The sequence below is a fragment of the Rattus norvegicus genome, chromosome X (assembly GCF_021556685.1).
Source record: "Rattus norvegicus strain SHRSP/BbbUtx chromosome X, alternate assembly SHRSP_T2T, whole genome shotgun sequence".
Classification (NCBI taxonomy): domain Eukaryota; kingdom Metazoa; phylum Chordata; class Mammalia; order Rodentia; family Muridae; genus Rattus; species Rattus norvegicus.
In genome coordinates, this window is record NC_141554.1 from 49545718 (window position 1) to 49572252 (window position 26535).

At 41.1% G+C, this 26535-nt stretch overlaps 1 pseudogene; it reads left to right on the forward strand.

Moving 5' to 3' along the window:
- The first annotated feature begins 22395 nt into the window (after positions 1-22395).
- On the forward strand, positions 22396-22989 carry Bnip3-ps3 (BCL2 interacting protein 3, pseudogene 3; annotated as a pseudogene).
- The last annotated feature ends 3546 nt before the right edge of the window (positions 22990-26535 follow it).

The following is a 26535-nucleotide window of genomic DNA, read 5'->3' on the forward strand; positions in this document are numbered from 1 at the left end:
AGAATGCCTTTTGTGTCCCACAGTATACCCTTCTTGTCCACGCATCTTCACTTGCAGATGTTCATTGCAATGAGCCGTTGGTCTGGTTTGAGGTCTCTGGCTTCTGTGACACCATCATTATTGGATCCTCATCGGAACTCCTCCTGGTTTATCCTGTTTTTGCCCTGTGTCATGGAGCTTCTGCAGCTTTGATCAGCGGAAATGGCCCTTTCCTTAACCATTTGCAGATGATATAGATTTTGGGTGGGCCGATTCAATGCCCAAATCTGGGTCTGGACAGCAGCTGAAGTGGTCAGCACACTGGTTCTCCTTTTCGAGCCACCAGGGCGAGCTCTACAGCATTGCTTCTCCTAGGCCACTCAATGCTGCCATCTACAGGAAGCAGGGTCATCACTCCTGCTCTCTTGCCCTCTTGGCAGGCTAACCCTAACCCACGCTTCCAGAGTCTGCTCCACTGTGCTGCCCAGTTAGGTGCAGGGTCCACTCTCCCAAGTGCTGAATGGGGCTTGGACAGCTCTTCTGCTCTCGCGCCCTCAGGACTAGCTCACATGTGCCTTGACTATCAGGGTCAGCTCCACAGTGTTGCCCAGGTGAGGCGTAGGGCAAGCTTTCCCAGAACACTGCGCTGGTGACGGGTGGGGCCAACTTCCAGAGGGCAACAGCCAGTGAGGGGCGGGTCAAGTTCTTCCAAGCCCTGGACATCCACATCCTGCCTTGGGCAACTGCCCTGACCAGTGATATCCCCATGTTCTCTAGTAGTCATATGAGCCACAGACATCGACAGGATCCATGCTGCTGTGTAGCCAGGGTCTCAGACATGACCCTCAATGGCAGCTCAGGCTGGGACTTCAACATGGCCAGGTGGGAGGCGGGGGCTGGCCACTGACAATAGGCTACTTCTCTCCACCCTTGGGTCTTCAGTTCCATCTCTCTTCATCATGGTCAAGCTACTCCAATCTGTCCAACATATACTCACACATTGTGATGGCTCCCACTACAAACTGGACATGCACAGGTTGGCCCCTGGATGACATCCTTCATCCAACCTCTTGGCGTGGCAGCAAACAGTTATCTATGGCACACCTGTTCTGTGTACCAGAGGGCAAGTCTGTGGATTGGCATGGCATGACAGTCGGCAGAACTCTGTCCGTCTTACTCCTCCTGCACTGTGCTGCCTAGATTTGATTTGATTGGATTTGATTGCTTGAATCCTAGGCATATGACAGTTTTGGTCATCAAGCCAGGCATCAAGTTAGGATGAACAAAGGACTGCCATCTGCTCTGCCCCTGACTGAAATAAAAACAACACCACCGAAAAGGCATCATGGGGCGAGGGAGCTTTTAAAATTATTATTATTTATAAATAGCTACTTTGAACCCTCTGAGATTCTTGGTAAATATGACTTCTATATGGATGACTTCATAAGAAACATTGATTTGCTTCATCATTCCATATCAGTGTAGCCATTTTTTCTTGAACTACTTTATTCTTATTTTGTACTATACTATCAATCATACTGAATGTTACCTTTAAACATTTTACCATGTTATTATGACTCATTCATCTTAAAGCCCAATATTAAATTAGTATGTGATACACAGTTTGTTTTTAATAAGCATTTGTTAGAGTAAATTAGACTATAGTTATTTATAGTTTGGAGGAAAGACTAAAAGCCAGTGATTAAACGGGACTATCAATTAAACCAGTGTGGCAAATCAAATGTTATATTAGTGCCATGTCAACTCAAAATGGCAAAAAATTAAATGTGTATCATTTTATATTATTAAACAGACAGATATTTACAAATACATTCCTAAAACAACTGTTGTATAGTCCACATTCTGTCTACACATAAGCCTCCCTAGATAGTCTCTTTGACAAAACACTTATGTTCTGTTAAAGAGTCATTTGCATTAGTACTGGCTGTTAAAAATAATAATGACTCCATTTGTAATCAGTGCAAGAAAGCCACACATTCCTTTAGATTCTGAAAAATGATTTTAAAGAATACATTAAATGCTATAATAGACATCCAGTGCTTTGATAATTGCTACAGAAATAAAATATTTCATTGACTTAAAAGTACTAGCAATGAAATTATAAAATATTCTAGTATTGAAAATAATTCTGCAATAATGCCATACTATTTATTTATTATCACAGCTGGGTGTGGTGGCACACGTCCTTAATCCCAGCACTTGGGAGGTAGAGGCAGGTGGATCTCTATGAGTTTGAGGCCAGCATGATCTACAAAGTTCCAAGACAGTCACCGTGGTTACACAGAGAAACCCTGTCTCAAAAAAATCCCCCACAAATGAACAAATAATTTATCAAAACCACAATTTTATATTATAAAACCTTCAATTAATTATATTTATTTTATTTATTTTATTTTTTAATTTCTTTTTTATTGGATTTTTTATTTACATTTCAAATGTTATTCCCTTTCCCTGTATCCTGAAGATAAGCCCCTTATCCCCTCCCCCTCCTCTTCTTCTATAAGAGTGTTCCCCTCCCCATCTGCCCCCTTTATGCCACCCAGCATTCCCATACACTGGGGGGGGTTGTCCAACCTTGGCAGGACCAAGGGCTTCTCCTTCCACTGGTGCCCCATCAAGGCTATTCTCTGCTACATATGCAGTTGGAGCCATGGGTCAGTCCATGTATAGTCTTTGGATGGTGGTTTAGGCCCTGGGAGCTCTGGTTGGTTGCCATTGTTAGTCTTACGGAGTTGCAAGCCTCTTCAGCTCTTTCAGTCCATTCTCTAATTCCTCCAATGGGGATCCCATTCTCAGTTCAATGGTTTGCTGCTGGCACTCACCTCTGTATTTGACATCCTCCGGCTGTGCCTCTCAGGAGACAGCTATAACCGGTTCCTGTCAGCATGCACTTCTTAGCTTCATCATTCTTATCTAGTTTTGGTGGCTGTAATATATACTGGCTGTATACCCAGGTGGAACAGGCTTTGAATGGCCATTCCTTCACTCTCTGCTCCAAACTTTGCCTCCATATCCCCTCCTATGAATATTTTTGTTACCCTTTTTAAGGAGTGAAACATCTGTACCTCAGTCTTCCTACTTCTTAAGCTTCATGTGGTCTGTGGATTGTACCTTGGGTAATTCTAGCTTTTAGGCTTATATCCACTTATCAGTGAGTGCATACCATGTGTGTTTTTCTGTGATTGGGTTACCTTGCTCAGGATGATATTTTCCAGTTCCATCTGTTTGCCTATGAATTTCATGAAGTCATTGTTTTTGATAGCTGAGTAGTTGTGTAGATGTACCACATTTTCTGTATCCATCCCTCTGTTGAAGGGCATCTGGGTTCTTTCCAGCTTCTGGCTATTATAAATAAGGCTGCTATGAACATAGTGGAACATGTGTCTTTGTTGTATGTTGGAGCATCTTTTTGGTATGTGCCCAGGAGTGGTATAGCTGGGTCCTTAGGATGGTGCAATGTCCGATTTTCTGAGGAATCTCCAGACTGGTTTCCAGAATGCTTGTAAGAGTTTGCAATCCCATCAACAATGGTGGAGTGTTCCTCTTTCTCCACATCCTCGCCAGCATGTGCTGTCACTTGAGTTTTTGATCTTAGCCATCCTGACGGATGTGAGGTGAAATCTCAGGGTCGTTTTGATTTGAATTTCCCTGATGACTAAGGATGTTGAACATTTCTTTAGGTACTTCTCGGCCATTTGATATTCCTCAGTTGAGAATTCTTTGTTTAGCTCTGTACCCCATTTTTAATAGGGTTATTTGCCTCTCTGGAGTCTAACTTCTTGAGTTCTTTGTATATTTTGGATATTAGTCCTCTATCAGATGTAGGATTTGTAAGGATCTTTTCCCAATCTGTTGTTTGCCATTTTGTCCTAATGACAACATATTTTGCCTTACAGAAGCTTTGCAGTTTTATGAGGTCCCATTTGTCGAGTCTTGATCTTAGAGCATAAGTCATTGGTGTTTTGTTCAGGGACTTTTCTCCAGTGCCCATGTGATTGAGAATCTTCCTGACTTTTTCTTCTATCAGTTTGAGTGTATCTGCTTTGATGTGGAGTCCTTGATCCACTTGGACTTAAGCTTTGTACAGGGCAAGAAGAATGGATCGACTTGCATTCTTCTACATGCTGACCTCCAGTTGAACCAGCATCATTTGTTGAAAGTGCTATCTTTTTTCCATTTGATGGTTTTGGCTCCTTTGTCAAAGATCAAGTGACCATAGGTGTGTGGGTTCATTTCTGGGTCTTCAATCCTATTCCACTGATTTACCTGCCTGTCTCTGTACCAACACCATACAATTTTTATTACTATTGATCTGTAATACTGCTTGAGGTCAGGAATGGTGATTCTGCCAGAATTTCTTTTATTGTTGAGGATAGTTTTCGAGATCCTGGGTTTTGTGTTATTTCAAATGAATTTGCAAATTGCTCTTTCTAACTCTATGAAGAATTGAGTTGGAATTTTGATGGAGATTGCATTGAATCTGTAGATCAATTTTGGCATAATGGCCAATTTTACTATATTAATCCTTTCAATCCATGAGCATGGGAGGTCTTTCCATTTTCTGAGTTCTTCATTTTCTCTCTTCAGAGACTTGAAGTTCTTGTCATACGGATCTATAACTTGCTTGGTTAGAGTCACACCAAGGTATTTTTATTTTATTTGGGATTATTGTGAAGGGTGTCATTTCCCTAATTTCTTTCTCAGCCTGTTTATCCTTTGAGTAGAGGAAGGCTACTGATTTGTTTGAGTGAATTTTATACACAGCCACTTTGCTGAAGGTGTTTGTCAGGTTTAGTAGTTCTCTGGTGGAACTTTTGGGATCACTTAAGTATACTATCATATCATCTGCAAATAGTGATATTTTGACTTCTTTCTTTCCAATCTGTAATCCTTTGATCTCCTTTTGTTGTCTGATTGCTCTGGCTAGAACTTCAAGAACTATATTGAATAAGTAGGGAAGAGACTGGGCAGCTTTGTCTAGTCCCTAATTTCAGTGGCATCACTTCAAGTTTCTCTCCATTTAGTTTAATGTTAGCAACTGGTTTGCTGTATATGGCTTTTACTATGTTTATGTATGGGCCTTGAATTCCTGATCTTTCCAGGACTTTTATCATAAAGGGGTGTTGAATTTTGTCAAATGTTTTCTCAGCATCTAATGAAATGATCATGTGTTTTTTTCCTTTGAGTTTGTTTATATAGTGGATTACATTGATGGATTTCCATATATTGAATCATTCCTGCATCCCTAGGATGAAGACTACTTATCATGAGGGATGATCGTTTTGATGTGTTCTTGGACTCGGTTTGGGAGAATCTTACTGAGTATTTTTGCATCTATATTCATAAGGGAAATTGGTCTGAAGTTCTCTTTCTTTGTTGGGTCTTTGTGTGATTGAGGTATAAGTGTAATCGTGGCTTCATAGAAAGAAATGGGTAGTGATCCGTCTGTTTCTATTTTGTGGAATTGTTTGGACAGTATTGGTATGAGGTCTTCTATGAAGGTCTGATAGAATTCTGATGAGCTCTTTTTGGTTGGGAGACTTTTAATAACTGCTCTATTTCTTTAGGAGTTATAGGGTGGTTTAGGTGGTTTATCTGATCCTGATTTAACTTTGGTACCTCATGTTTGTCTAGAAAATTGTCCATTTCCTCCAGATTGTCCAGTTTTGTTGAATATAGACTTTTGTAGTAGGATCTGATGATTTTCTGAATTTCCTCAGATTCTGTTGTTATGTTTCCCATTTCATTTCTGATTTTGTTAATTTGGATACACTTTCTGTGCCCTCTTAGTCTGGCTAAGGGTTTATCTATCTTGTTGATTTTCTCAAAGAACCAGCTCCTGGTTTTGTTGATTCTTTGTATAGTCCCTTTTGCTTTTACGTGGTTGATTTCAGCCCTGAGTTTGATTATTTCCTGACTTCTACTCCTCTTGGGTGTATTTGCTTCTTTTTGTTCTAGAGCTTTTAGGTGTGCTGTCAAGCTGCTGATATATGCTCTCTCCTGTTTCTTTTTGGAGGCACTCAGAGCTATGAGTTTTCCTCTTAGCACTGATTTCATTGTGTCCCATCAGTCTGGGTATGTTGTGCCTTCATTTTCATTAAATTCTAAAAGTCTTTAATTTCTTTCTTTATTTCTTCTTTGACCAAGTTATCATTGAGTAGAGTTCAACTTTCATGTATATGTGGTCTTTCTGTCGTTTTTGTTGTTACTGAAGACCAGCCTTAGTCAGTGGTGATCTGATAGGATGCATAGGATTATTTCAATATTCTTTTATCTGTTGAGGTCTGTTTTGTGACCGAATATATGGTCAACTTTGGAGAAAGTACCATGAGGTGCTGAGAAGGTATATTTTGTGGTTTAGGATGAAATGTTCTATAGATATCTGTCCTCTTTACGTATTCAGTCTGTTAGTCTATGTCTTTTTATTGGGGAATTGAGTCCATTGATGTTAAGAGATATTAAGGAATAGTGATTGTTGCTTCCTGTTATTTTTGTTGTTAGAGGTGGAATTATGTTTGTGTGTTTCTCTTCTTTTGTTGTCTTTGCAAGGAGATTGCTTTCTTGCTTTTTCTAGGGTGTAGTCTCCCTCCTTGTTTTGGAGTTTTCTGTCTATTATCCTTTGTAGGGCTGGATTTGTAGAAAGATATTGTGTAAATTTGGTTTTGTCTTGGTTTCTCCACCTATGTTATTTAAGAGTTTTGCTGCATATAGTATCCTGGGTTGGCATTTGTATTCTCTTAGGGTCTGTATGACTTTTGCCCAGGATCTTCTGGCTATCATATTCTCTGGTGAGAAATCTGGTGTAATTCTGATAGGTCTGCCTTTATATGATACTTGACCCTTCCCCCTTACTGTTTTTAATATTCTTTGTTTTGTGCATTTGGTGTTTTGACTATTATATGACGGGAGGAATTTCTTTTCTGGTCCAATCTACTTGGAGTTCTGTAGGCTTCTTTTATGTTTATGGACATCACTTTCTTTAGGTTAGGGACGTTTTCTTCTATAATTTTGTTGAAGGTATTTACTGGCCCTTTAAGTTGGGAGTTTTCACTCTCTTCTATACCTATTATCCTTAGGTTTGATCTTCTCATTGTGTCCTGGACTTCCTGGATGTTTTGGGTGAGGAACTTTTGAATTTTACATTATCTTTGATGGTTGTGTCGATGTTTTCTATGGTATCTTCTGCCCCTGAGATTCTCTCTTCTATCTCTTGTATTCTGTTGGTGATGCTTTCATCTACGACTCCTGATCTCTTTCCTAGGTTTTTATCTCCAGGGTTGTCTCCCTTTGTGCTTTCTTTATTGTTTCTTTTTCCATTTTAAATTCTGAATGTTTTGTTCAGTTCCTCCACCTGTTTGGTTGGTTTTTCCTGTAATTCTTTAAGGGATTCTTTAAGGGATATTTGTGTTTTCTCTTTAAGTTCTTCTACTTGTTTACTTGTGTTGTACTGTATTTATTTAAGTGAGTTATTTATGTCCTTCTTAAAGTCCTCCATCATCATCAGAAAATGTGATTTTAAATTCAATTCTTGCTTTTTGGGTGTGTTTGCATATCCAGTATTTGCTTTGGTATGAGAACTGGGCTCTGATGATGCCAAGTAGTCTTGTTTTCTGTTGCTTATTTTCCTGGGCTTGCCTATTGCCATCAAGTTGTTTCTAGTGTTAGCTTGTCTTGCTGTCTCTGACAGTGGCTTGGCCCTCCTGTATTCCTGTGTGTCATCACTCCTGTAGACCTGCTTTCTTTTTTTTTATTTTATTTTATTTTTTTTTTATTATCTTGAGTATTTCTTATATACATTTCAAGTGTTATTCCCTTTCCCGGTTTCCGGACAGACATCACCCTCCCCCCTCCCCTTCCTTGTGGGTGTTCCCCTCCCAAACCTCCCCCCATTGCCACCCTCCCCGCATAGTCTAGTTCACTGGGGGTTCAGTCTTAGCAGGACCCAGGGCTTCCCCTTCCACTGGTGCTCTTACTAGGATATTCATTGCTACCTATGGGGACAGAGTCCAGGGTCAGTCCATGTATAGTCTTTAGGTAGTGGCTTAGTCCTTGGAAGCTCTGGTTGCTTGACATTGTTGTACTTTTGGGGTCTCGAGCACCTTCAAGCTCTTCCAGTTCTTTCTCTGATTCCTTCAACGGGGGACCTATTCTCAGTTCAGTGGTTTGCTGCTGGCATTCGCCTCTGTATTTGCTGTATTCTGGCTGTGTCTCTCAGGAGCGATCTACATCCGGCTCCTGTTGGTCTGCACTTCTTTGCTTCATCCATCTTGTCTAATTGGGTGGCTGTATATGTATGGGCCACCTGTGGGGCAGGCTCTGAATGGGTGTTCCTTCAGTCTCTGTTTTAATCTTTGCCTCTCCCTTCCCTGCCAAGGGTATTCTTTTTCCTCATTTAAAGAAGGAGTGAAGCATTCACATTTTGATCATCCGTCTTGAGTTTCCTTTGTTCTAGGGATCTAGGGTAATTCAAGCATTTGGGCTAATAGCCACTTATCAATGAGTGCATACCATGTATGTCTTTCTGTGAGTGGGTTAGCTCACTCAGGATGATATTTTCCAGTTCCAACCATTTGCCTACGAATTTCATAAACTCGTTGTTTTTGATAGCTGAGTAATATTCCATTGTGTAGATGTACCACATTTTCTGTATCCATTCCTCTGTTGAAGGGCATCTGGGTTCTTTCCAGTTTCTGGCTATTATAAATAAGGCTGCGATGAACATAGTGGAGCACGTGTCTCTTTTATATGTTGAGGCATCTTTTGGGTATATGCCCAAGAGAGGTATGGCTGGATCCTCAGGCAGTTCAATGTCCAATTTTCTGAGGAACCTCCAGACTGATTTCCAGAATGGTTTTACCAGTCTGCAATCCCACCAACAATGGAGGAGTGTTCCTCTTTCTCCACATCCTCGCCAGCATCTGCTGTCACCTGAGTTTTTGATCTTAGCCATTCTCACTGGTGTGAGGTGAAATCTCAGGGTTGTTTTGATTTGCATTTCCCTTATGACTAAAGATGTTGAACATTTCTTTAGGTGTTTCTCAGCCATTCGGCATTCCTCAGCTGTGAATTCTTTGTTCAGCTCTGAACCCCATTTTTTAATAGGGTTATTTGTTTCCCTGCGGTCTAACTTCTTGAGTTCTTTGTATATTTTGGATATAAGGCCTCTATCTGTTATAGGATTGGTAAAGATCTTTTCCCAATCTGTTGGTTGTCGTTTTGTCCTAACCACAGTGTCCTTTGCCTTACAGAAGCTTTGCAGTTTTATGAGATCCCATTTGTCGATTCTTGATCTTAGAGCATAAGCCATTGGTGTTTTGTTCAGGAAATTTTTTCCAGTGCCCATGTGTTCCAGATGCTTCCCTAGTTTTTCTTCTATTAGTTTGAGTGTGTCTGGTTTGATGTGGAGGTCCTTGATCCACTTGGACTTAAGCTTTGTACAGGGTGATAAGCATGGATCGATCTGCATTCTTCTACATGTTGCCCTCCAGTTGAACCAGCACCATTTGCTGAAAATGCTATCTTTTTTCCATTGGATGGTTTTGGCTCCTTTGTCAAAAATCAAGTGACCATAGGTGTGTGGGTTCATTTCTGGGTCTTCAATTCTATTCCATTGGTCTATCTGTCTGTCTCTGTACCAATACCATGCAGTTTTTATCACTATTGCTCTGTAATACTGCTTGAGTTCAGGGATAGTGATTCCCCCTGAAGTCCTATTATTGTTGAGGATAGCTTTAGCTATCCTGGGTTTTTTGTTATTCCAGATGAATTTGCAAATTGTTCTGTCTAACTCTTTGAAGAATTGGATTGGTATTTTGATGGGGATTGCATTGAATCTGTAGATTGCTTTTGGTAAAATGGCCATTTTTACTATATTAATCCTGCCAATCCATGAGCATGGGAGATCTTTCCATCTTCTGAGGTCTTCTTCAATTTCTTTCCTCAGTGTCTTGAAGTTCTTATTGTACAGATCTTTTACTTGCTTGGTTAAAGTCACACCGAGGTACTTTATATTATTTGGGTCTATTATGAAGGGTGTCGTTTCCCTAATTTCTTTCTCGGCTTGTTTCTCTTTTGTATAGAGGAAGGCAACTGATTTATTTGAGTTAATTTTATACCCAGCCACTTTGCTGAAGTTGTTTATCAGCTTTAGTAGTTCTCTGGTGGAACTTTTGGGATCACTTAAATATACTATCATGTCGTCTGCAAATAGTGATATTTTGACCTCTTCTTTTCCGATCTGTATCCCCTTGATCTCCTTTTGTTGTCTGATTGCTCTGGCTAGAACTTCAAGAACTATATTGAATAAGTAGGGAGAGAGTGGGCAGCCTTGTCTAGTCCCTGATTTTAGTGGGATTGCTTCAAGTTTCTCTCCATTTAGTTTAATGTTAGCAACTGGTTTGCTGTATATGGCTTTTACTATGTTTAGGTATGGGCCTTGAATACCTATTCTTTCCAGGACTTTTATCATGAAGGGGTGTTGAATTTTGTCAAATGCTTTCTCAGCATCTAATGAAATGATCATGTGGTTCTGTTCTTTCAGTTTGTTTATATGATGGATCACGTTGATGGTTTTCCTTATATTAAACCATCCCTGCATGCCTGGGATGAAGCCTACTTGATCATGGTGGATGATTGTTTTGATGTGCTCTTGAATTCGGTTTGCCAGAATTTTATTGAGTATTTTTGCGTCGATATTCATAAGGGAAATTGGTCTGAAGTTCTCTTTCTTTGTTGGGTCTTTGTGTGGTTTAGGTATAAGAGTAATTGTGGCTTCATAGAAGGAATTCGGTAGGGCTCCATCTGTTTCAATTTTGTGGAATAGTTTGGATAATATTGGTATAAGGTCTTCTATGAAGGTTTGATAGAATTCTGCACTAAACCCGTCTGGACCTGGGCTCTTTTTGGTTGGGAGACCTTTAATGACTGCTTCTATTTCCTTAGGAGTTATGGGGTTGTTTAACTGGTTTATCTGTTCCTGATTTAACTTCGATACCTGGTATCTGTCTAGGAAATTGTCCATTTCCTGAAGATTTTCAAGTTTTGTTGAATATAGGTTTTTATAGTAAGATCTGATGATTTTTTGAATTTCCTCTGAATCTGTAGTTATGTCTCCCTTTTCATTTCTGATTTTGTTAATTTGGACACACTCTCTGTGTCCTCTCGTTAGTCTGGCTAAGGGTTTATCTATCTTGTTGATTTTCTCAAAGAACCAACTTTTGGTTCTGTTGATTCTTTCTATGGTCCTTTTTGTTTCTACTTGGTTGATTTCAGCTCTGAGTTTGATTATTTCCTGCCTTCTACTCCTCCTGGGTGTATTTGCTTCTTTTTGTTCTAGAGCTTTTAGGTGTGCTGTCAAGCTGCTGACATATGCTCTTTCCTGTTTCTTTCTGCAGGCACTCAGCGCTATGAGTTTTCCTCTTAGCACAGCTTTCATTGTGTCCCATAAGTTTGGGTATGTTGTACCTTCATTTTCATTAAATTCTAAAAAGTTTTTAATTTCTTTGTTTCTTCCTTGACCAGGTTATCATTGAGTAGAGCATTGTTCAATTTCCACGTATATGTGGGCATTCTTCCCTTATTGTTATTGAAGACCAGTTTTAGGCCGTGGTGGTCCGATAGCACGCATGGGATTATTTCTATCTTTCTGTACCTGTTGAGGCCCGTTTTTTGACCAATTATATGGTCAATTTTGGAGAAAGTACCATGAGGAGCTGAGAAGAAGGTATATCCTTTTGCTTTAGGATAGAATGTTCTATAAATATCCGTTAAGTCCATTTGGCTCATGACTTCTCTTAGTCTGTCTACATCTCTGTTTAATTTCTGTTTCCATGATCTGTCCATTGATGAGAGTGGGGTGTTGAAATCTCCCACTATTATTGTGTGAGGTGCAATGTGTGTTTTGAGCTTTAGTAAGGTTTCTTTTACATATGTAGGTGCCCTTGTATTTGGGGCATAGATATTTAGGATTGAGAGTTCATCTTGGTGGATTTTTCCTTTGATGAATATGAAGTGTCCTTCCTTATCTTTTTTGATGACCTTTAGTTGAAAATTGATTTTATTTGATATTAGAATGGCTACTCCAGCTTGCTTCTTCTGACCATTTGCTTGGAAAATTGTTTTCCAGCCTTTCACTCTGAGGTAATTTCTGTCTTTGTCTCTGAGGTGTGTTTCCTGTAGGCAGCAGAATGCAGGGTCCTCGTTGCGTATCCAGTTTGTTAATCTATGTCTTTTTATTGGGGAGTTGAGGCCATTGATATTGAGAGATATTAAGGAATAGTGATTATTGCTTCCCGTTATATTCATATTTGGAAGTGAGGTTATGTTTGTGTGCTTTCATTCTCTTTGTTTTGTTGCCAAGATGATTAGTTTCTTGCTTCTAGGGTATAGCTTGCCTCCTTATGTTGGGCTTTACCCTTTATTATCCTTTGTAGTGCTGGACTTGTAGAAAGATATTGTGTAAATTTGGTTTTGTCATGGAATATCTTGGTTTCTCCATCTATGTTAATTGAGAGTTTTGCAGGATATAGTAACCTGGGCTGGCATTTGTGTTCTCTTAGGGTCTGTATGACATCTGTCCAGGATCTTCTGGCCTTCATATTTTCTGGCGAAAATTCTGGTGTGATTCTGATAGGTCTGCCTTTATATGTTACTTGACCTTTTTCCCTTACTGCTTTTAATATTCTTTCTTTATTTTGTGCATTTGGTGTTTTGACAGTTATGTGACGGGAGGTGTTTCTTTTCTGGTCCAATCTATTTGGAGTTCTGTAGGCTTCTTGTATGCCTATGGGTATCTCTTTTTTTAGGTTAGGGAAGTTTTCTTCTATGATTTTGTTGAAGATATTTACTGGTCCTTTGAGCTGGGAGTCTTCACTCTCTTCTATACCTATTATCCTTAGGTTTGATCTTCTCATTGAGTCCTGGATTTCCTGTATGTTTTGGACCAGTAGCTTTTTCCGCTTTACATTATCTTTGACAGTTGAGTCAATGATTTCTATGGAATCTTCTGCTCCCGAAATTCTCTCTTCCATCTCTTGAATTCTGTTGGTGAAGCTTGTATCTACAGCTCCTTGTCTTTTCTTTTGATTTTCTATGTCCAGGGTTGTTTCCATGTGTTCTTTCTTGATTGCTTCTATTTCCATTTTTAATTCCTTCAACTGTTTGATTGTGTTTTCCTGGAATTCTTTCAGGGATTTTTGCGATTCCTCTCTGTAGGCTTCTACTTGTTCTCTAAGGGAGTTCTTTATGTCTTTCTTGAAGTCCTCCAGCATCATGATCAAATATGATTTTGAAACTAGGTCTTGCTTTTCTGGTGTGTTTGGATATTCCGTGTTTGCTTTGGTGGGAGAATTGTGCTCCGATGATGCCATGTAGTCTTGGTTTCTGTTGCTTGGGTTCCTGCGCTTGCCTCTCGCCATCAGATTATCTCTAGTGTTACTTTGTTCTGCTATTTCTGACAGTGGCTAGACTGTCCTATAACCTGTGTGTCAGGAGTGCTGTAGACCTGTTTTCCTGTTTTCTTTCAGCCAGTTATGGGGACAGAGTGTTCTGCTTTCGGGCGTGTAGTTTTTCCTCTCTACAGGTCTTCAGCTGTTCCTGTGGGCCTGTGTCTTGAGTTCACCAGGCAGGTTTCTTGCAGGGGAAAAGTTGGTCCTACCTGTGGTTCCAAGGCTCAAGTTTGCTCGTGGGGTACTGCCTAAGTCCTCTCCGCTGTGGCAGCAACCGGGAAAATCTGTGCCGCTCCTTCCGGGAGCCTCCGTGCACCAGGGTTTCAGATGGCGTTTGGTGTTTTCCTCTGGCGCCTGGATGTGCACAGAGTGCAGTCTCTTCTGGTTTCCCAGGCGTGTCCGCCTGTCTGAAGGTTCAGCTCTCCCTCCCACGGGATTTGGTTGCAGAGAACTGTTTATCTGGTCTGTTTCCTTCAGGTTCCGGCAGTGTCTCAGACGCAGGGGTCCTGCCGCTCCCGGGCCCTCCCCTATGGGAACCCAGAGGCCTTATACAGTTGCCTCTTGGGCCAGGGATGTGGGCAGGGGTGGGCAGTGTTGGTGGTCTCCTCCGCTCTGCAGCCTCAGGAGTGCCCACCTGATCAGGCGGTGAGGTCTCTCTCCCACGGGGTTTGGGAGCAGAGAGCTGCTGCGGTCCGGGATCCGCCGGTGTGGGACTTCCGGTAAACACAGGAAGTGCCCGGCCTTAGAGGAATTTTGCCTCTGTGTGTCCTGAGTTCACCAGGCAGGTTTCTTGCAGGGGAAAAGTTGGTCCTACCTGCAGTTCCAAGGCTCAAGTTTGCTCGTGGGGTACTGCCTAAGTCCTCTCCGCTGTGGCAGCAACCGGGAAGATCTGCGCCACTCTTTCCAGGAGCCTCCGTGCACCAGGGTTCCAGATGGCGTTTGGTGTTTTCCTCTGGCGCCTGGATGTGCACAGAGTGCAGTCTCTTCTGGTTTCCCAGGCGTGTCCGCCTCTCTGAAGGTTCAGCTCTCCCTCCCACGGGATTTGGGTGCAGAGAACTGTTTATCCGGTCTGTTTCCTTCAGGTTCCGGCAGTGTCTCAGGCGCAGGGGTCCTGCCGCTCCCGGGCCCTCCCCTATGGGAACCCAGAGGCCTTATACAGTTGCCTCTTGGGCCAGGGATGTGGGCAGGGGTGGGCAGTGTTGGTGGTCTCCTCCGCTCTGCAGCCTCAGGAGTGCCCACTTGATCAGGCGGTGAGGTCTCTCTCCCACGGGGTTTGGGAGCAGAGAGCTGCTGCGGTCCGGGATCCGCCGGTCTAGACCTGCTTTCTTTAAGCCAGATCCTGGGTTTGTGTGACCTGATCCTCCAGTCGGGTTGCTTAGCACAGAAGAGTTGGTCTTACCTCTGCTCTCAGGTGTGTAGGCACTCCTGGCAACTGGCTTTCAGCTCTCAGTGCAGGCAGTAATTTGAAGGGTTCTGCTCCTCACTGCTTCTAGGTCTCTGTGCCCAGAGGGCACAGATGGCACTAAGCCATTTCCTCTTGGGTCCAGAATGTGGGTAGAAGGTAGTGGTTTCCTCTGAGTTCTCAGGATTGTCAGCACTTCTGAGGGTCCAGCTCTCTCCCCAACAGGATTTTGGTGCAGGGGGCTGTCGGACTGGTTTGGTTCAATTCCAGGTGCATGCAGAATCCTGCAGGTTCCTGCCGCTGACTGGTCCTATATTCCTGTATCCAGAAGCACTATGCAGTTTCCTCTTGGGCCAGGAATGTGATTAGAAGTGGGCAGAAGTGGGCAGACGTGGCAGTCTCTCCTGAAGTCTCAGGATTGTCTGGACTTCTGGAAGTTCAGCTCTCTCCCGCATGGGGTTTGGGTGTGGGGAACTGTGGAATTGGCTCAGTTCAGTTCCGGGCATGGCCAGAAACTGGAAGTGTCCTATCTCAGAGGACTTCTGCCTTTGTGTGTCCTGAGGTCACCAGGCAGGTCGCTTGGAGAAGAAAAGTTGATCTTACCTCTGCTCTCAGGTGTGTAGGCACTCCTGGCAACTGGCTTTCAGCTCTTGGCTCAGGCAGAAACCCGAAGTGTCCTGCCCCTGATTGCTCCTTTGTCCCTGTGCCCAGAGGGTACAGATGGCACTAGGCCTTTTCCTTGTGGGTCAGGAATGTGGGCAGAAAATAGTTGTCTCCTCTGAGTTCTCAGGAGTGTCTGCACTTCTGAGGGTCCAGCTCTTTCCCCCACGGGATTTGGGTGCAGGGAGCTGTCAGACTGGTTCAGTTCATTTCCGGGTGCAGAAATCAGCAGGTTCCTGCCGCTGACTGGTCCTATATTCCTGTATCCAGAGGCCACTATGCAGTTTCCTCTTGGGCCAGGGATGTGGTCAGAAGTGGGCAGAAGTGGTGGTCTCCCCTGAGATGTCAGGATTGTCCGCACTTCTGGGAGTTCAGCTCCTTATTTATTTTTATACTCCAGATTTTATTCCCCTCCTGGTCGAGTCTCCAACTGTTCCACATCCCATACTTCCTCCCTGCACCCCACCCAGACTCCATGAGAATGTCCCCACCCTACACACCCTACACACCCCACCCACCCCACCAGACCTCTATACTCCCTGGGGCTTCCAGTCTCCTGAATGTTAGGTGCTTCTTCTCTGATTGAACCCAGACCCAGAAGTCCTCTGCTGTATTTGTATTGGGGGCCTCAGATCAGTTGGTGTATGGTGACTGGTTGGTCATCCAGTATCTGAGAGATCCTGGAGATCCAGGTTAATTGAGACTACTGGCCCTCCTACAGGGTCACCATCCTCAGCTTCCTCTAGCTTTTCCCTAATTCAACCAGAGGGATCAGCAGCTCGTGTTCCTTGGTTGGGTGCACATATCTGCACCTGACTCTTTCAGCTGCTTGTTGGGTCTTTTTGAGGGCAGTCATGATAAGTCCCTTTTTGTGAGTGCTTCATAGCCTCAATAATGGTGTCAGGCCTTAGGGCCTCCCCTTGAGCCACTGGAGTTCTGTTTAGGAAATTTTACCCTGTGCCAATGAGTTCAAGGCTCTTTCCCACTTTCTCTTCTATTAGATTCAGTGTATCTGATTTTATGCTAAGGTCCTTGATCCACTTGAACTTGAGCTTTGTGCATGGTGACAAATATGGGTCTATTTTCATTTTTCTACATACAGACAGCCAGTTATTCAACATTCTTTCCTTTTTCCATTGTATACTTTTGGCTTCTTTGTCAAAATCAGGTGTGCGTAAGTGTGTAGTTTTATTTCTGGGTCTTCAATTCTATTTCATTGATCAAACTGTCTGTCTCTGTACAAATACCATGCAGTTTTTATCACAATTGCTCTGTAATACTGCTTGAGGTCAGGGATGGTGATTCCCCCCAGTCATTCTTTTACTGTTAAAATTGTTTTCACTATTCTGGGTTTTTTGCATTTCCAGATGCATTTGAGAATTCTCTGTCCATGTCTTTGAAGAATTGCATTGGGATTTTGATGGAGAGTGAATTGAATCTATAGATTGCCTTTGGTAGAATGGCCATTTTTACTATGTTAATCCTGCCAATCCATGAGTATGGGAGATCTCTCCATTTTCTGAGATCTTCTTTGATTTCTTTCTTGAGAGACTTGAAGTTCTTGTCATACAGATTTTTTCACTTGTTTGGTTAGAGTTACCCCAAGATATATTATCTGTGGCTATCATGAAGGGAGTTGTTTCCTTAATTTCTTTCTCATCCAGTTTATCATTTTTATAAAGGAAGGCTACTGATTTATTTGAGTTAATTTTATATCTGGCCACTTTGCTATAGTTGTTTATCAGCTGGAGAAATTCTCTGGTAGAATTTTTGGGGTTGCTAATGTATACTATCATATCATCTGCAAATAGTGATACCTTTAATTCTTCTTTGCCAATTTGTATCCCCTTGATCTCTTTTTGTTGTCTTACTCTTCTGGCTAGCATTTGGAGTACTGTATTGAATAGATATGGGGAGAGTGGGCATCCTTGGCCCCAGTTCTAGTGGGGTTGCTTCAAGTGTCTCTCCATTTAATTTGATATTGGCTGTGGGTTTGCAGTAAATTGCTTTTATTATGCTTAGATACGGTTCTTGAATTCCTGATCTCTCCAATACTTTTAACATGAAGGGATGTTGTATTTTATCAATTGCTTTTTCTGCATCTAAGGAGATGATTATGTGATATTTTTCTTTGAGTTTTTTTATATGGTGGATTACGTTACTGGATTTTCATATATTGAACCACCCTTGTATCCCTGGGATGAAGCCTACTAAATTATGGTGAATGACAGTTTTGATGTGTTCTTGGATTCAGTTTGCAAGAATTTTATTGAGTATTTTTGGTCTGAAGTTCTCTTTTTTTGGTTGGGTTCTTGGTATCAGAGTAATTGTAGCTTCATAGAATGAATTAAGTAGTGTTCCTTCTGTTTCTATTTTATGGAATAGTTTGAGGGATATTGGTATCAGGTCTTCTTTGAAGGTCTGGTAGAATTCTGAAGTAAGTCCATCTGGCCCTGAACTTTTTTTTTTTTTTCCGGAGCTGGGAACCGAACCCAGGGCCTTGCGCTTGCTAGGCAAGTGCTCTACCACTGAGCTAAATCCCCAACCCCCTGAACTTTTTTAAGATGGGAGGTTTTTAATGGCTTTTTCTATTTCCTTATGGGATGTGGGTCTGTTTAGAAAGTTTACCTGCTCTCGATTTAACTTTGGTATGTTGTATTTGTCCAGAAAACCATCCATTTCATCTAGATTTTCCAATTTTGTTGAGTGTCAGCTTTTGTAGTAGGATTTGACGATTTTTTTTAATTTCTTCCGTTTTTGTTGTTATGTCTCTCTATTCATTTTTGATTTTTGTTAATTTGAATACTGCCTCTGGGCCTTTAGTTAGTTTGGATAGGGGTTTATCTATCTCGTTGATTCTCTCAAAGAACCAGCTTTTGGTTTTGCTGATTCTTTGTATTGTTCTCTTTGTTTTGTTTTTGTTTGTTTGTTTGGTTGGTTGGTTGGTTGATTTCAGTCCTGAGTTTGACTATTTCCTGCCATCTACTCTTCTTGGGTGAGTTTGCTTCTTTTTGTTCTAGAGCTCTCAGGTGTGCTGTTAAGTTGCTAGTGTAAGATATCTCCAGTTTCTTTACCAGTGCAATTAGTGCTATGAATTTTCCTCTTAGCACTGCTTTTATTGTGTCCCATAAGTTTGGGTATGATGTGTCAACATTTTCATTAAATTCCAGGAAGTCTTTAATTTCTTTCTTTATTTCAACCCTGACCGAATTATCATTGAGTAGAGAGTTGTTCTGTTTCCATGTGTATGTCGGTTTTCTGTTACTTTTGCTGTTATTGAAGACTAGCCTTGGGCCATGGTATTATTTCAATCTTCTTGTATTGGTTCAGGGTTGATTTGTGACCAATTATATGGTTGATTTTGGAGAAGGTACCATGAGGTGCTGAAAAGAAGGTGTATTCTTTTGTTTTAGGGTGAAATGTTCTGCAGATATCTGCTAAATCCATTTGGTTCATAATCTCTATTAACTTCAGTGAGTCTCTGTTTAGTTTCTGTTTCAATGACCTGTCCATTGGTGAGAATGGGGTGTTGAAGTCTCCCACTATTATTGTACGTGGTTCAATATTGAGATTTAGTAAGGTTTCTTTTATGAATGTGGGTGCCCTTGCATTTGGGGCATAGATGTTCAGAATGAGACTTTCTCTTGGTAGATTTTCCCTTTGATGAATATGGAATGTCCTTCCTAATCATGCTTGATAACTTTTGGTTGAAAGTCTATTTTATTAAATATTATCATGGCAACTCCAGCTTCTTTCTTGGGACCATTTGCTTGGTAGACCTTTTTCCATCCTTTTACTCTGAGATAGTGTCTGTCTTTGTTATTGGGGTGTGTTTCTTGTATGCAGCAAAATGATGGATCTTGTTTGCATATCCAGTCTGTTAGCTGATGTCTTTTTATAGGTGAGTTGAGTTCATTAGTATTGAAAGATATTAAAGACATGACTTTTGGTTACTATTATATTTTTTGAAGGCAGCTTTATGTGTTTGTGGTTTTCTCCTTTTGGCTTTATTGTGAGATGCTTAATATCTTGTCTTTACTCTGGTGTAGGTATCTTCCTTGTACTGGAGTTTTCTATGGGGTTTGAATTGGTAGATAGATATTGTTTGAATTTGGTTTTGTTCTAGAATATTTTGGCTTCTCCATCTATGTTGATTGAGAATTTTGCTGGATATAGTAGCCTGGGTTGGCATTTGTGTTCTTTTAGAGTCTTTGTGACCTCTGACCAGGCTCTTCTGGCTTTCATAGTCTCGGTTGAGAAGTCTGATGTAATTCTTATAGGTCTGCCTTTGTATTTTCCTTGGCCCTTTTCCCTTGCAGCTTTTTTTTTCTTTTCTTTTTTTCGGAGCTGAGGACCGAACCCAGGGCCTTGCGCTTGCTAGGCAAGCACTCTACCACTGAGCTAAATTCCCAACCCCTCCCTTGCAGCTTTTAATATTCTTTCTTTGTTCTGTGTGTTTAGTGTTTTGATTATTATGTGAAGAGAGGATTTTCTTTTCTGGTCCATTTGTTTGGTGTTCTGTAGGTTTCTTGTACCTTTATGGCCACCTCTTACTTTAGGTTGGGGAATTTTTCTTCTGTGCTTTTGTTGAAGACATTTTCAGGTCCTTTAATCTGGGAATCTTTGCTCTCCTTTATTCCAATTATTCTTGGATTTGGTCTTTTCATTGTGTCCTGAATTTCCTGAAATATAGGAGTTTTCTATATTTTAAGTTTTCTTTGATCATTTGGTCTGGGTGACTTTATCTAGAGTCTGCCTCTTTTGTACCTGGGTTGCAACAGGTTTCCTGGTAGGCCTGTGGCCCCTGGCTGTAACAGACCTCCTGTGGGTCCTTCCAACTGGAGGGTCTTTAGAGGGTCAGAGAAGCTACTGATTTGTTGCCCTGGCTGCAGCAGATCTCCTGGGAGGCCTTCAGACTGTTGGGTCTTCAAAGGAGCAGTCAAACTGTTATCCTGTGTGAAGCTGTTCTCCGGGTTGGTGTGGGGGCAGTGGAGAGGTCAATGAACTGTGGTTTCTTATTCCTTGTCTGCAACAGAACTCCAGGAGGCTTTCATTCTTTTGGGTCAGTTGCCTTGCATGCCACAGAGCCTCTTCGAGGTCTTCAGTCTGTGGTATCAATTGTCTAGTTGCCATGTGTACAGAGGAACTCCTGGGATGCTTTCAAGCTGTGGTGTTCTGGGTGCAGATCTCCTAGGATGCCTCAGGATGTGGTATCAAATGTTCTGAGTGTTATTCTGGTATGCTTCAGGATATGATGTCAAATGTTCTGAGTGAGGCAAATTCTCTGGTATGCCTCAGGATATAGCATCTTCCAGGAAGCAGACTAGCTAACAGTTTGTCTCAGCAGAAAGGACCAGGTGGAAGGTATATTATAAAACTTAAATATAATTACTCATGTGATGGTGACCACCAACCATAAAATTATTTCATTGCTGCTTCATAACTATAATTTTGCTACTGTTATGAATCATAATATACATATCTGATATGCAGGATATCTGATATGCCACCCCTGTGAAGGGTTGTTTGAGAGATGGCTTAGCAGTTAAGAGCACTGATGTGCTCTTTCAGAGGTCCTGAGTTCAATTCCCAACAACCCATGGTAGCTTACAAATATCTGTAATGGGATTAGAATCCCTCTTCTGAATTACAATGTAAATGTCTGATATGCAACCCTTGTGAAAGGGTCATTTGACTCCAAAGAGATCACTGCTCTAAACCTTTTCTTGAGAATCTGGCTCCAAGCAAATCATGAATAAAGTGATGCTCTCCTACACTGCTGCATGAGGATAATCAGTCCTCTGACAGTCTGGGATATTTATGAAACCTCTCAATTTTCCCTTCATAAATTACTTACTGGAGTGAAAATATGTCAACATAATCATCCTTCATCCTATGCAAGTTGGTTTGTTGCCTGGTACCTGGAAGTTGGATTACTTCCCACTTTGATCAGCAGATGAAGGTAGAGATATTAACCAAGCAAAAATTGTTTAAGGGCAATATCCCATTACCTCTTCTAATACAAAGAGGACATTTCATATCTCCTCTATTGCACACTACATGGACCACTCAGACAGCAGGGTTGATGGAGACAAGTCATATCTCTATTTACATATAAATCTTTAAATCTTCATTTCATTGCTGTTATTTCTGTTCATCCATATTAGTAGCACACAGCCCTGTATACAAAATGCTCTTTTAAATTCATCAATAATCTGACAAATATGAAAGTGGTTGTATCAGTCAGGGGTTTCTACAAAACTTATGTAATGAACACACACACACACACACACACACACACACACACACACTTTACTAGAATGATGTGTTAATCCATCAATGGTGGCCTATGAACAGAAGTTTCAAGAGACTAGTAGTTGTTCAATTCACAAGTCTAGATGTCTTGGCTGGTCTTCAATATATGCCAGAATCCTGAAGAAGTAGTCTCTAACGCCAGTGAAAGAATGGACTTGGCTAGTGAGAATGAGAGCAAGCAGGCAAAGAGAAAGCAAACTGCCTTATTCCATGTCTTTTATATAGGCTGCCAGCAGAAGGTGTGGCTCAGATTAAAGGGGAACCTGCTCACCTCGAAAGGTCTGGATTAAACATTTGTCTTCACACCTCTAAGATCCAGATGAGCAGTGGGTCTTTCCAGTTCAAACGGTTTAATTAAGAAAAATGTCTTGGGTGTTGCTGCCCAAGAGCCAGAAACTGCAGTCCTGCAGTCATGCTGCTTCCAGTTTCCTGACCATGTTTCACTTAGTCAAGCTGCTGCCCCTGAACAACAACAACAACAACAACAACAACAACGACAACGACAACAACAACGACAACAACTGTGAGGAAGGGGAGCAACCCCTGCCACTACCCAGTGGTCTCAACAGTTGCTGGGAGGAGCTACCAATGAACAGCAGCAATGGCAATGATAATGAAAATAGTAAGAATGGGGGTCTGGAGCACACGTTCCTTGCTCGGCTTCCATCCACAGTGAAGACATGGAGAAGATCCTTCTGGATACATGGCACGAGTTGGGACAGAGCAGCTCAAGAGAGAGTTCTCACTGTGACAGCCCTTCAGCACAAGAAGATGGGGCAGATAATGTTTGATGTTGAGATGCACACCAGCAGGGACCAGAGCTATCAGTCAGAAGAAGGAGAAGGAGAAAAAGAAGTTGAGGCTTTGAAGAAAATTGCAGACTGGGTATCAAACTGCTCCAGTAGACCCGAAAACATCCCATGCAAAGAGTTCCATTTCAGACACCCTAAACATGCCATGTTTTTAAGCATGAGGGAGAGTGGAGCCATGAAGAAGAGGGGCATTTTCTCTGCAGAATTCCTAAAGGTCTTCATTTTGTCTCTCTTCTTTTCTCATGTGTTGGCTTTGGGGCTGGGCATCTTGTGTTGGATTTGGGGCTGGGCATCTATATTGGAAAACAACTGAGCACACATTCTGCCAGCACCTACTGAGGGAGATGAGAGCCCCTGGAAATTTGTGTGGCCTGTGAAGTGGTATATTTTAGTTCAAATTTGAGACCTACTATAAGCATAATTTCCACCTACGACCCTATTTCTGCATACCCCATTCTAGTAATGAAGGACCCTAGTTCTTACTGAAGCATAAAAGCTATTAGGAAGCTTGGCCTGGTAGAAAGTAGGTGGGTTATGAGGACCCTAAGGGTTTTCACCAGCTTTTCACCCACTGCCTCAGGTCAAGATTAGGCCAAGTTCTATTCTCCACCCACAGTTCTCGGGAGGAGCAGGGACATTCTTGAGAAACTGCAGAATGTACTGGCTGATAGTCACCGGACCCTCTGGTCCCAGGTAGAGTTCGAATGCATGTCATATGCTTGCTAGCCAATAGATTCAAAGGTCAATATGCTTAGCCAATAAGTTTAAACTGTAACCTTGCTGATGCAACCCGTACCCCTAAAAAGTATAAAAACTGTTTGTAATAGTCATTCAGGGTTGCCTTCCACTCACTCACCACGAGGGGCTAATTGAAAGTCAACCCTGAAGCTGGAAAATGAATCTCTTGTGTTTACATAGAACGCCGTTCTCGTGTCTCACTTGGGGGGGGGGGGGGTCTCCTGGTAGTTAAGACTCACTTCGAGCCCTACAGTAACTCTCAAATCCAGTATTTTACTCAAACTCTGTTGGGGAATTTTACTAACCTTGTTCCCTTTTGGGCCTGTAAGACACTTTAGAGATTTGGAACAGAGTTTACTGTTGTTTAGAAATTTGCAGGGGCTTTTTATTTGAGCAATGCCACCAGCAGATTATATTCTTGTCAACAGTGCATTGTCTCCTCTTAGTACCACTAGTCACACCTACATTATTCATGCTAGAAGCTGTGTTCTAGCCATGCAATTACATCTCTTTCTAAATGAGATCAGGTTTGCAAATAATACTATAAAATATTACTATTAAAAACAATACTATAAAAGCTTATAAAAGACTTTGTTTTGTTTCCCAGGACAAAAACAAGCTTCCCTACGCTTGAATTTATAGTTATAAAATGAAAACAAAACCAAAAAAGGAAAAAAGCAAGACACAAGGAAAAAATATCCTGGGCAATAAAAACTACTTTAAACCAAAAAAAAAAAAAAAAAAAGAAAGAAAGAAAGAAAGAGAGAAAAGAAAAGAAATAAAGAAAGAAGAAAAAGGAAAAATGTCTCACAGGTGAAACCTGACACTTATATTTAGTTACCTCCAGATGTAATCAAGTTGACAACCAAGAATAGCCATCAAAGTAATATACTTTAAAAATCAGAATTTCAACAGGCATTAAAAGGGGTATTATAAATTTTCCATTCATCATTATTAGTGCTCGTCATACATTTATGCTAGATAGAGAAAGCACATGGGTCTGTTACAGACAGGCACTGGCCCGTAAGGCAAAGAGGAACTTGCCCCCAGGCTTTAGCCCACAGGTGGTCAGTTCAGGAGTCCATTGGGCAAAGGGAATTCCTTAATTCAATAACTTTTGCCTAGAGGATGGGTGCTCTAAGGTAATATATAATATTACTATCAGAAATGCTGACTTGGAGGCACCTAGGTAGATAGGGAGTGTGGCAACAACATAAAACCAGTTTGGGCAGCAGAACTACTCACGGGGAAGGGCAGAAATAAGAAAAAGCATTGTTTTTCGTGTCCCTCCTATATGAGATACTGACTAAGCTATGGGGGAGACATGGATCTCCTTTGTGGAGAGGGAACTGGACTTGCTTTCCTACAGTGGCCTGTTCTTTGTCTCAAGGGACATAAATCGCTATACCTGGTCTTAAAGAACAGGCACATGATCTAAAAATATGGATAATAAAATGTATTCTTTTTCACTATCAAATTAATCTATATATTTCTTATTTTTTATTATGTCATTAATTAATTTAAAACATCCAAGATATTCAGGTCATTAACTAGCTAGATTAAAAAATAATTTTCCTTTAATAAAAAATAATCTTGAAATGGGAAATTTAGTTTATAAATTTTTATAGAAAACTTACCATTCAATATATAGCTATCAAGAAGACAAAGACACCTGAAATCATGGAGCTCATGTTGTAATTGAGACTCTCACAATAGTCAGAAGTATAATAAATGAATAATAATGAATAATAAGTAAATAAATGTAACTAAAACTCCCACAATAAATCATAAATATAACAATGACCTAAAAGCCTAGGTTGTCTGAGAAGCTCTGGAATAACAACACAGAGAACAAATAGCAACACCACCTTCTGCAAAGCAAAGCAAGGACTTGGAAAGCCAAGGCCCCATAAAAGCATGATTCTCTCCCCCCCCCCCCCCAGAGCTGAGAACCAAACCCCAGGGCTTGGTGCTTGCTAGGCAAGTGCTCTACCACCGAGCTAAATCCCCAACCCCAAATATGTGATTCTTAAATGGGTACTATAAGTTATGTAACTGCAGCTCTCATGAATGTAAAAAATGAAAGCTAAATGATGTATGATAATTCAAGAAAAATAATGTGGACTCTAGGAAGTTGAAAGATACATAAATAATTACATTAAAATCAAATTAAATAATTATGCTTATTAATAATAAAGTGATAACTAAAATATGTATAGTTGATAAAGGCAAGAAAACTACAACTTACATTCCCTGATGGTAGAGTTGTAATACAGAATAATATTTCTGAAGGACAATTTTATATTTAAGGAAAAATTAAAATTTCAGATGTCTTTTTAAAAATGTTTTATGAGTTTCACATCATGCAACTCAGTCCCATTCATCTCTCTGGCCCCTCTTATCTGCTTTTCTCTCTTGCAGTCTCCCATCCCCATTAAATACACACACATACACACACACAAAGCATAGAAAAACATCTCATTGTAGAGGTTGTAGTATATCAAACTTGTTGAATACTATACAAACAGGAAAATATTAAGCCATGTTTATACTATATTTTCATGTACCATCTCATAGCATTTTTGCATTGTGTGCCTGTATTTGAGCAGGACATTATTGTGTTATGTGTGATTTAAGTTATCAACATCAGTTGTTTCAACCAAGGTTAGAATGTTTAATGAAGGTTCCTATTTGGGTGAAGAAGTGGCTGCTTAGAAGTCATGAGCAATGTGCTGTGCTGAGGAACAGGCTGGCTTGGTTGTTTGCCTTTCCAAATAGCAGTCTGAAGGCTCTATGAGGAGAGAAAATGAGGATAGTCGTAAGAGAAAATCTGCAGCTAGGAGGAGCATAGCACAGAAGGGCAAGGGTCCCCAAAGCTTAAGTAGTCATAGTATCATTGTACACTAACAATGGCTAAAGAACAATTACATGGAACATGTATTTTCCCCACAATAAAATCAGTGAGCAAAAAACTAAAGTAGCTCTTGATGCTAGAATATTACAACTCTCCTACTTAAATAATATTAATATTTAAGGAGAACTGTAACCCTGTAGGAGGACCAGTAGTTTCAAGTAACATGGACCTCTGAGATCTCTCAGACACTGGGCCACCAACCAGGCAGCATACACCAGCTGAGATGAGGCCCCCAACATATATACAGCA